Source organism: Suncus etruscus, chromosome 3 (genome assembly GCF_024139225.1).
Source record: "Suncus etruscus isolate mSunEtr1 chromosome 3, mSunEtr1.pri.cur, whole genome shotgun sequence".
In the NCBI taxonomy this organism is placed as follows: Eukaryota; Metazoa; Chordata; class Mammalia; order Eulipotyphla; family Soricidae; genus Suncus; species Suncus etruscus.
The window spans coordinates 9,685,251-9,697,410 of record NC_064850.1 but is presented as its reverse complement, the minus strand read 5'-3'; the positions used below and the strand labels follow the sequence as shown (position 1 = coordinate 9,697,410).

Here is a 12,160-nt window from a genome sequence, read left to right as displayed (position 1 = left end):
GTACCTGATCCCACCATTGGGTGGTACCTGATTCTGGGGGATAAAAACAAGGGTCTGGGCCCAGAGAGATAGCACAGTGGTGTTTGCCTTGCAAGCAGTCAATCTAGGACCTAAGGTGGTTGGTTCTAATCCCGGTGTCCCATAGGGTCCCCCGTGCCTGCCAGGAGCTATTCCTGAGCAGACATCCAGGAGTGATAACTGAGCACCGCCGGGTGTGGCCCAAAAACCAAAAAAAAAAAAAAAAAGAATGACAGAGCTAGCTAAGTCTCCACTCTATTCCCAACCTCAAATTCTCCTGTGTTTCTGTGTTTTCTCTACGATCAAGGCTACTTGCTCCCTTACTCTGCTTTGAGAAATATTTTTATCAGAGGTACCACTTAAAGACTCGAGGTTGTACTAATTTTAAGCTGTTGAGAACTTGGAGTCAGAGCAATAGTACAGTAGGTAAGGTGCTTGCCTTGCACATGACCCACTGGGTTCAACTGACACCTAGAAGGTCCGCAGAGTCCCACCAAGAGTGATCACTGAGCACAGAGCCAGGAGTAAGCTCTGAACACCATCAGATGTGTTCCAAAATCAAACTAAAATTTGCCTGGTACTGTGTTCTAATCATTGTTCATTCGATTATTAAAAGAGATTGCCTGTAAAGATCACTTCCCTGTTTATTGTAGTTAATGAAACTTAGGAACAGAGATTAATACCCTGGTCGAAGGTCATACAGCCCTGACATGGTAGGATCAGAACTCTAACAGTGATTTAATCCAGTAGGTCTGTAGAGTCTCCGAGGTTTCTGTCAGCTCTACAAAATGCCTCAGTATATCTTAGAATTGCAAGACACCCAGCAATTGGAGTACAATATGATCCTCCAAAACTGCTTCCCTGGACTTTCAGATGCAGTGGGAATAAAGTCGTATCATGGTGAAGGGTGAGGAATAGTTCCATGTCTTGGCAGCCAACTCTGAGGCCCACCTTCTCACACTAGAAGAGACTGATCATTCCCTCTGAATTCAGTTCTAATTGAATTCCATTCAATTAGATTGTCAAGAGGCTTTGTTTCCAGGATCAATTCCAAAGACAAATGACCTAAAGGTCATTTTAAAGCTTAAAGCAGAGACCAGCCTGGCAGGGTAACTCTGTGGCTTTGAACCAATAGGAAGAGCACAGTAGGAAGGATTAGGGATATCTGGAAGAAACCAAACTTCTATTTTGGGAGGGTATAGTGGGCCAAAATATACAATAATACATAGGGGTTACCCTGAGTCTACACTATGGGATAACTCCTCGAAGTGCTTGGGGCACCAGATAGGATGGCAGGGATTGCACCTGGGTCACCCACATGCAAGGCAAGTGTCATGTCTGCTGTGCCTATCCTTCCAACTCCTGAAGCTTAACTTTTTATATATTATATATTTATTATATGTAATAATATATATCTTAACAATATATATTATATATAATTTAATTGTAAGTCCCACCATTGGTGTTATGGAGTCTCTCCTCTGGTATTCAGGGCCCTTGTAGTGCTGGGAATTCAAGCTGTTGAGCTATTGCTACAAAAGCTGAGCTTCTGCCCATTGTTCATGGCCTAGTTTTGTGTACAAGAAGCTGAACCATCTGAAAGCACAAACAACTAGCAATTGTCTAGAAATCAGCATGCCTGGGTGTTCTTCCCAACGAAACCTCTTAGAAACTGGATTGCCTTTGGTGTTGTGTCTGCGCCTGTAAGGTCATACCCTAATAAATGTCATGGTGAAGGTCCATGTATAATAAGAGATTCAATTCACGGGGCATAATAAAAGCTGGATAGATGTCTATCAAATGAACGTCATTCTAAATAAGCAACCTTCTTTGTAGCATTACTCTACAGACTCAATCAACATTCACAGTTGATTTTTCTAGATTCTGTTGGCTAGTTTTACAAACAATTTATGAAACCAACCCAAAGAAATTAGCAATAGCAAGTACCTAGAACAAGGACATTTGTCCTTGTCTTGCTCTTCTGTCCACATAAAAAAAAGCCTAGAGATCAGAACAAGTTCCTCATTTTGTTCTACTTTGTTCAGATTTATAGATAAGATGAGGTGCCTATGGAGGTCAGATTATGAAGGAATTAATTGTACTGAAGCACACCTAGTCTGCAACCTGCAATGCATCAGTTCTTCTGAGTTCTTTCTTGGGATCCCATGTGGTCCACCAAGCACTGCCAAGAGTCATTTCTGAGTGCAGAGCCAGAAGTACCCCTGAGTCTGTTGGGTGTGCCACCTCCCAAAAAATCCCTCCTGAGATCCAGTAAATCTCAAGGCTGTTCCCTTGAATGTAATTTCTCTTTTCGACCTTGCTGCTTTCAGAATTCTGTCTCTATCTGTGGGATTTGTCATTGTGACTAGGATGTGTCTTGGGGTGTTTTTTCTGGGGTCTCTTTTAGTTGGTATTCATCGGGCATGCAGGATTTGATTGCATGTATTCTTTAGCTCTGGTAGTTTCTCTTTAATGATGTTCTTGACTGTTGATTCTTCCTGGAGATTTTCTTCCTGGGTCTCTGGAACTCCAATGATTCTTAAGTTGTTTCTGTTGAGCTTATCATAGACTTCTATTTTAATCTGTTCCCATTCTTTGAGTAATTTTTTCATTGTTTGATCATTTGCTTTAAGGCTTTCTTTTCCAATTTCTTCTGCTGTATGGAATTGTTATTCATCTCATCTTCCAGTGTACTAATTCTATCCTCAGCTGCTGTTAACCCGTGAGAAAGCTCAACCATGTTTTTCTTCAATTCATCTACTGAGTTTTTCAGACCTGTTATTTGACCTAAAATTTCAGTTTGGAGTTTTCTGATTTCTATCTTCATATTCTCTTGATTCTTATTAGTGTTCTCTTCTATACTTTCCTTGAGTTCTTTGAACATCTTCCATATTGCGACTCTAAACTCCTTATCTAAGAGACTGACTAGTTGGTTGGTCATGTTCAAGTCATCAGAGTTGCCATCGACAACCCCATTGTCACACTTGTATTGTGGGTTTTTCTATGTGTTGTGGTTGTATTCATTGGCTAAATAATGTGCACGGCCAAGAAGCAAAGCGGAGCGGCCGTCCTCCTCTGGCTCCACCCTTTCTGGACTTGTAAACTCACCTCCAGGGAAGGCTCAGGGAAGGCGAGCCATCCGCAGATGAGCCACGCACAGGATGAAATCAGGTCGAAAATGGAGCACGCACAGAAGACAGGCAGATAGGGGTGCTGGCATTTGAGTTCCAGCATAGTTCAGCGGCTTCCCCTTTCTGGGCTTGTAAAGTCAGCGATTTCTTACTCACTCACTGGCTTGCTGGGTAGCTTCAGAATGCAGTTTTTTGGGGGGTTCGCTTCCCAGGGCTCTGAGGAGAGCTTCAAGAATTCAGAAAAGACAGAGAAGCATAGGACAGGGCTCCCTTCAGGTCCTCAGTTTCCTCAGAAGAAGCACAGCAGGGCCCCAATAAAGGTATATGTTTCAATCATCATTGATACTCTCCTTTGATTGACTCTTGAGAAACAGTGGACCTGAACCTGCATAGTTACGTTTTCATTTTCTCTAAGGTGCCGTTCTCAATCCTGGATAAACTACTTTCTACATGCAAAATAAAAATGTGAGGAGGCGGGGCCGGGCGGTGGCGCAAGAGGTAAGGTGCCTGCCTTGCCTGCGCTAGCCTTGGACGGACCACAGTTCAAACCCCCGGCGTCCCATATGGTCCCCCAAGCCAGGAGCAACTTCTGAGCGCATAGCCAGGAGTAACCCCTGAGCGTTACCGGGTGTGGCCCAAAAACCAAAAAAAAAAAAAAAAAAAAAAAAAAATGTGAGGAGGGGGCCAGAAAGATAGCGTGGAGGTAGGGCATTTGCCTTGCATGCAGAAGGACAATGGTTCAAATCTCAGCATTCCATATGGTCCCCTGTGCCTGCCAGAAGCGATTTCTGAGTGCAGAGCCAGGAGTAACCCCTGAGCACTGCCAGGTGTGACCCAAAAACCAAAAAAAAAAAAAAAAAAAGTGAGGTAATATTGACTTTCACTTTTCAAAAGTATTGTCAAAACACTCATATATTGTTGGTAGAATGCAAAAAAGCACAACCACTATGGAAAACAGTTTGGCAGTTTCTTACAAAGTTAAACATACACTTACCATAGGACTCAGAAATTCTTTTAGGTACTTATACAAGTAAAATGGAAACTAACTTTTACACAAAACCTGTATGCAAATGTTTATAGCAGCTCTGTTTATAATTGTCGAAAATTATCAACAACCCAAATGTTCTTCATTGGTGAATGGGTAAACATGTTGGGGTTTATCCATCAATGGAATACAAGCTAACAGTAAAAAGGGTAGACTGATGACATATGCAACAACGTGGATGAATTGCAGATGCAAAGAAAAAGAGCTAAACCCAGAGGCTGTATATATGTATATATACACATATATACATATATCATGTAGCATATATATAGCATAATGCCACTTCTGTGATGTTTTGTAATAAGTAAAATTACAGAAGTAGAAAACAGGTCAGGGGCTGGAGAGATAGTACAGCAGGAAAAGCACATTCCTTCCATGTGCCCAACCCAGGTTCAATTCATGGCATCCCAGATGGTCCCCAGAGCACTGCCAGGAGTGATTTCTGAGTGCAGAGCCAGAAATAAGTCCTAAATAAGTCCTAAACATTGCTGGATGTGATTCAAAGCTACAAAACAAAGCAAAGAAAAAAAGAAAAAGAAGGGGTATAAAACAGTCATGGAAGGATTTCAGGTTGGTGGGTTGTGGATTGGAGACATGGTTGAAGAGTTGACATGATAGGAGTGATAAAGGCACAGGAGAATTTTTAGGGGTATTAGAACTCAGAATCTCATTTTTAGCTCTATTTTCACAGTTCTGATTGTGGCCTTAAGTTGTATAATTTTATGCACCTGTTAATATTGGCAGAAATATATGTTTCATGATAAATTATTATACACACATAAAACAGCTAAGTTAAAAAAAGCAAAGGCAAAATAATCTTATTTTATCCTGTATTTTACTTCCTAAGAGTCCTGACTTGGAGCAGCTGCCCAGTACACAGAAGAACCAAGTTAAAAGTGTAAAGAGCCACATGTGACTCGTGAGCCGCAGGTTGCCAAGCCGACCACTGCCCTAGAGCATGTTCCACAATTGTAGGAGGAACTTGGAGTTTGTAGGCAAAATATTCCTGCTCCGGTAAGCAAAGAACTGGATCAGAGCTGAATCTATTACATTTGTGGTGACTTCCAAACTACTCTCAGTACACATTAAGCTTTTTACATGATCACAATGAACTCTTATTTATCTATTCTCCCTCCTCTTGATTTTTTGTTTTGTTCTTTAGGGGGCTACACTGGTGGTGCTCAGGGATTACTCCTGGCTCTGCACTCAGAAATCACTCATGGCAGGACCCAGGAAAACCTATGTCAGCTGTATGCAGGGCAAATACCCTACCCACTGTACTATCTCTCCAGCTCCTTCTTCCTCTTTTTGTGAAGGAGTAGACCCACATCCAACAGTGTACAAGGATCAGTCCTGTTCTGCATTCAGAAGTGACCCATGTGAGTGCTCAAAGGACCAAATATAGTGCCATGAATAGAACCAGGCTTAACTGCATCTCAGGGAAGTACCTCAACCTCTGTATCATCACTGTGATTCTATCATCCACTTTTTTAATTACTTTTTGAAGTGCCAGGGATTTAACCAAGGGCTTCACATAAGAACTGCAATTGAGGGCCCGGAGAGATAGCATAGCGGTGTTTACCTTCCAAGCAGCCGATCCAGGACCAAAGGTGGTTGGTTCAAATCCCGGTGTCCCATATGGTCCCCCGTGCCTGCCAGGAGCTATTTCTGAGCAGACAGCCAGGAGGAACCCCTGAGCACTGCTGGGTGTGGCCCAAGAACCAAAAAAAAAAAAAAAAAAGCTGCAATTGAGGAGGCAGGGGCAAATAGTACAGCAGGTAGGGTGCTTGCCTTGAAGACAGCTGACACAGAATTGATCCCTGGCATCCCATTTAGTCCCCTGAGCACTGCCAGGAGTAATTCCTGACTGAGCACCTCCAGGTAAAGCCCAATAACAAGCAAACCAAAAAATACAATTGTTCTATCACTGAATTCTATTTCCAGCCCCTTTCACTTTCCTTTTAAGTGCTTCTTAGTGTGAATGTTTTGTTTTTAGTTTTAAAATACAATGATGTTGGGGCTGGAGAGATAGCATGGAGGTAAGGCATTTGCCTTTCATGCAGAAGGATGGTGGTTCGAATCCTGGCATCCCATATGGTCCCCGAGCCTGCCAGGAGCGATTTCTGAGTGTAGAGGCAAGAGAAACCCCTGAGCACTGCCAGGTGTGATCCCCCCCCCAAAAAAAGTTATTAGGGTCAGGGATATGTCTCAAATGCTAGAGTATATGCCTTGTATGTGTGAGACCCTGGACTTGGTCCCCAACATTGCATGACCATCCTCCCAACCCCAAGGGAGCCACCCCACAGCTAATAAACAAGTTAATTGATTAAAAGGCACTGTCCCTTTCTTTTGTTTTTTTTGTTTTTTTGTTTTTTTTTTGTTTTTGTTGTTTTTTTGTTGTTGTTGTTGGGCCACACCCGTTTGACGCTCAGGGGTTACTCCTGGCTATGTGCTCAGAAATCGCCCCTGGCTTGGGGGGACCATATGGGACGCCGGGGGATCGAACCGTGGTCCGTTCCTTGGTAGCGCTTACAAGGCAGACACCTTATCTCTAGCGCCACCTTCCCGGCCCCGGCACTGTCCCTTTCAACCTCAAATATCTTTAGTAAAGATCTACAGTTTTTGTTTGCTTGTATTCTGTACATTGGGCCTTAAACAATAAATGGATCATATTGTATGTGCGATGTTATTCCTTTAGGCTGAACTTTCTCATCCATAATATACAATCATTGTATATCATTAACAGCGGCCAAAGTGACCAATGTAACGGATTCCATCAACAAATATCCAATGTCTAGAGAAACTAATTGTGGTGCTAGAAAGAAAACATCTGCCAGCTCTTTAGGACAAAAGCTTTGGTTTTCTGACAAAGGAGTCAAATTAGTTCAAGGACAAGTAGGTATATAGGCTAAATACAGATCGGCCCTTGACTTAATCTCCTTCTTTGCCCCCTGACCTCTAAATCCTTAGAATTGTCAAAACACACTTTGAGAAGAATTCAGAACGGAGTATTATCCGCAGGGACCGTCTGGCCAAGCACACAGCGTGCAGAATTCAAGCAAACAGCTTCTCCAACTTTCATCAAGCCCGGGACATTGCATCAGGTAGCCAAGTTGTCCTCAGCCCCTGGGAAAGGTGAAGACATCGTTTATGATTAATCCTGGATTTTTCTAAAAGTGAATTAACAGGTATGCATACAGCCTCTAAAGACTATGGGACTTAGACAATGGCATGTATGGAATGTATGAAATGGGTGCCCATCACAAGCCAGCTACCATGCTGGGGCCAGGGATACAACTAACTAGGCACAGAATGGAAACCGAAAGGAAGGAAGGAAGGAAGGAAGGAAGGAAGGAAGGAAGGAAGGAAGGAAGGAAGGAAGGAAGGAGGGAGGGAGGGAGGGAGGGAGGGAGGGAGGGAGGGAGGGAGGGAAGGAAGGAGGGAGGGAGGGAGGGAGGGAGGGAGGGAGAAAGAAAGGGAGAGAGGAAGGAAGGAAGGAAGGGAGGGAGGGAGGGAGGGAGAAAGAAAGGAAGGGAGAGAGGAAGGAAGGAAGGAAGGAAGGAAGGAAGGAAGGAAGGAAGGAAGGAAGGAAGGAAGGAAGGGAGGGAGGGAGGGAGGGAGGGAGGGAGGGAGGGAATGAGGGAGGGAGGGAGGAAGGAAGGGAGGGAGGGAGGGAAGGAGGGAGGAAGGGAGGGAAGGAGGGAAGGAGGGAGGGAGGGAGAGAAGGATGGAAGGAACTGAAGGAAGGAAGGAAGGAAGGGAGAGAAGGAAGGAGGGAGGGAAGGAAGGAGGGAGAGAAGGATGGAAGGAACTGAAGGAAGAAAGGAAGGAAGGAAGGAAGGGAGGGAAGGAGGGAGTAAGGGAGGAAGAGAGGGAGGGAAAGAGGAAGGGAGGGAGGGAGGGAAGGAGGGAGGGAGGAAGGGAGGGAAGGAGGGAGAGAAGGATGGAGGGAGGAAGGAAGGGAGGGAGGGAGGGAGGAAGGAAGGATGGAAGGAACTGAAGGAAGGATGGAAGGAAAGAAGGGAGGGAGGGAGTCCTAGCTTATGGTAAAGGAGTCTGTAAGTAAACAAACACCAAATTAAAGCAGGTGGTGATTGTCTGGGCTCATCTGTGCTAAGGCAACAAAATAGCATAGCCTGGGGAGTTTATAAACAAAAACTTAGACTACCGTATTTATTCGAGCATAACGCTTTGCAATTTTCTACTAAAAGAGAAATCAAAGTTCTAAACGAGGCCCAGGGTGGGGTGGCAGTGGCAGCAGGTCCAATGAGGGCGCAGGCAAATTGTGAGTTCGCACTGTGCCTTTTCTGGGAAACCTGGCCTATCTCTCGTGACATCCTGGGTTGGTTCAAACATCATGGGAAGACATACCCAAAGAAATGATCATCAAGCGTTTTTTGAAGACGGGCATCAGCAATCAATGGACGGCACAGAAGACGACCTGCTGTAGAATTCAGACTACAGAAAAAACTGGAGAAACAGACGTTCCTGCCAACTGGGACACTGATGAAAAAGTAACTCGAGAAGAATGGGAACAACTCTTGAGTGCATCTGATGATGAATCTGACGTGGAAGCATTTTAAATAAATATTGTTACCGGTCCTTTATTTTGGTATGGTGTTTATGCCAGTTTATGTTGTCAATAAATGATTTTTCTCATGGCTGCATGTGTGCAACAACTTTTTTTTTTTGTCAATTACAATGCTTGGTGTAAAACAAAACTTTATACCGATTTTTAATCGAAAATTAGGGGTGCGCGTTATACTCGAATAAATGCGGTACTTAGAATTCTGCAGGAATCTTTCAGGAATTATCTCTAATAGAAATTTGTCTTGTTTTATTTGGGGTGGTGGGCTACCTGACAATGCTCAGGGGTTACTCCTTGCTCCACAGTCAGAAATTACGCCTGGCGGTGCTCAGGGAACCACATGGGATACTGGGGATTGAACCTGGGTAAACCACATGCTAACTAAGCACACTACCCACTGTACCTATTGCTCCAATCTCCAAAATAGAATTATTTTTAAAAAATTTTATTATTTTTTTTATTTTTATTTTATTTTATTTTTATTTTATTTATTTATTTATTTATTTATTTATTTATTTATTTATTTATTTATTTATTTATTTTTGGTTTTTGGGCCACACCGGGTGAAGCTCAGGGGTTACTCCTGGCTATGCGCTCAGAAGTCGCTCCTGGCTTGGGAGACCATATGGGATGCCGGGGGATCAAACCGCGGTTCGTCCAAGGCTAGCGCAGGTAAGGCAGGCACCTTACCTCTAGCGCCACCGCCCGGCCTAAAAATTTTATTTTTTAACATTTATTTATTTATTTGGGGTTTGGGGCCACACCTGGCAACACTCAAGGGTTACTCCTGGCTCTGAGATCAGAAATCGCTCCTGGCAGGCTCGGGGGACCATGTGGGATGACGGGAATTGAACCTGGGCTCATCCTGGGTTGGCCACGTGCAAGGCAAACACCCTACCGCTGTGCTATTGTTACAGCCCCCCAAAATAGAATTATTGATGGGCGTGACTGCAGTATCTTGGGAGGGGCAACTACCAGACTATGAGGAGTGCAGGACCCACCACTGGTCCAGAGGTCACATTTAGGGATGCACAAAACCTCACTCTCTTTATCAACCTTTCTTTAAATCCATGTGCATTTAATTTGCTAAAGCTCCACGTCTTAGAGATGTGGGACTTCCACACCTTTTTGTAGTTTGGCGTGTTGGTTATGACAAGTTGCCTGGTCACTGTGTCCTAGGTCTTTGCAAACGCAGCCCACACATTTCTCTAGAGAGCTTCAGAAAGAGTCACAGGAGGGCAGGTGTGAATGTACACCGGGAAGGTCTCTGGAGTATCTTGTACAAGACATTAATCCTCTTTCCATCTTAAGGGCCAACTCTCCAGAGGCCTAGTTCTAATACACCCCCCCACCCCCAGGCATCAAGATTTGAAAGGGGCCGGGCGGTGGCGCTGGAGGTAAGGTGCCTGCCTTGCCTGCGCTAGCCTAGGACGGACCACGGTTCGATCCCCCGGCGTCCCATATGGTCCCCCAAGCCAGGAGCGACTTCTGAGCGCATAGCCAGGAGTAACCCCTGAGCGTCACCGGGTGTGGCCCAAAAACCAAAAAAAAAAAAAAAAAAAAAAGATTTGAAAGATGAGTTGATAGAAGGAGTAGAAAGTGGGGCTGGATGAGAGGAAATCCCTAAGCTTGAGACCACAGGGGCCAGAGAGAGGGTACAGGGATGAAGGCATTTTGCTTGTCTTGCATCCCACCAACCCTTGTTCAAGTCCTTGGCATTATATGGTCTTCTGAGCACAGAGCCAGGATTAGAACCTGAGTACTGACAGGTGTGGCCCAAAATCCAAAAATAAAAATGAAAAAGTAAATATTAAAAAAAAAGACATGCTGAGTGAAATAAGTCAGGAGAGAGATAGACACAGAGAGAGAGAGAGAGAGAGAGAGAGAGAGAGAGAGAGAGAGAGAGAGATCGATCCACATCTGTGGGTTCCAAGAAAAGTAAAAAGCATTGTAATAATACACAGAGACAATAGAGATGAGGTCTGGAAGGATGGCCCACTGGATGAAGCTTGCCACCAAGAGTGGTGAGTTCAGTTGGAGAAATGACTACGCTGACAATAGTAGTGAGTGAGAGAAGTAGAATGTCTGTCTTGAATGCAGGCAGGGGATGGGGGAGGAGGGAGATGGGGGCATTGGTGGTGGGAATATTGCATTGGTGAAGGGAGATTTCTTTAATTTTTTAAAATTTATATAACTGAAACCCAGCTACAAAAATGTTTGTAATCACAGTTCTCAAATAAAGATATGTATATTAAGGGTCCAGAGAGATAGCACAGCAGTAGGGCGTTTGCCTTGCGAACAGCTGACCCAAGATTGACATGGTTCAAATCCCAGCATCCCATTTGTTCCCCCTAGCCAGCTAACCAGGAGCAATTTCTGAACACAGAGCCAGGAGGAGCCTCTGAGTGCTGCTGGTTGTGATCTCCCAACCTTCTCCCCACCCCCCCAAAAAAAGACAAAGACTACAGTAGTGATTACCTGCAAGACCAAGTGTCAGAGCCAAGGGAACCTTAGAGTTTAAAGATTCTGTGATCAGGGACTGGAGCTATAGGACATTTGGCTTGCATGCAAATGATGACCTGGAACCTAGGTTCAATCCCCAGCATCCCATATGATCCCCTGAGCTTGCGAGAGTGATTTTTTTTTAACTTTATTGATTGATTGATTGATTGATTGGTTGGTTGGTTTCTGGGCCACACCCAGCGGCCCTCAGGGATCACTCCTGATTCTGCACTCAGAAATCGCCACTGACAGGCTGTGGGACCATATGGATGCTGGGATTTGAACCAGGTCCCTCCCAGGTTGGCTGCATGCAAGGCAAAAGCCCTACCACTGTGCTATCTTTTGGGCCCTCCAGGGTTGATTTCTGAGTACAGAGCAACCTGTGAGTGCAGCTGGGTGTAGTCCAAAAACAAAAACAAACACCACCAACAACAAAATAACCCAGGGGCCAGAGGTAGGGTGTTTGCCTTGCATGCAGCCAATCCAGGAAGGATGGTGGTTTGAATCCCAGTATCCCATCAGGTCTCCATGCCTGCCAGGAGCAACTTCTGAGCGTAGAGCCAGGATTAACCCCTGAGCACCACCAGTGTGACCCCCCCAAGACAAGTAAACAAACAAACAAACAAACAACCCAAAAAGAAACCACTCGGATCAGAAAGGAGGTAAGAGCAGTCAGCAAGGTCCAGCAGCAGTGAAGACGGGTAAGAGTTGAGATGAGATCTGGGGAGGCTCTCTCACAGAGGACCTCAGAGACTCCAAAAGAAACCGAAAGTTTAGGACCGGAGAGATAGCATGGAGGTAAGGCGTTTGCCTTGCATGCAGAAGGTTGGTGGTTTGAATCCCGGCATCCCATGTAGTTCTCCAAGCCTACCAGGA

At 44.7% G+C, this 12,160-nt stretch overlaps 1 pseudogene; it reads left to right on the top strand.

Annotated features, from left to right (window-relative positions):
- LOC126003942 (60S ribosomal protein L7-like) overlaps positions 1–7,352 on the top strand; it is a 129,034-nt pseudogene extending 121,682 nt beyond the window's left edge.
- Positions 7,353–12,160: the final 4,808 nt, after the last annotated feature.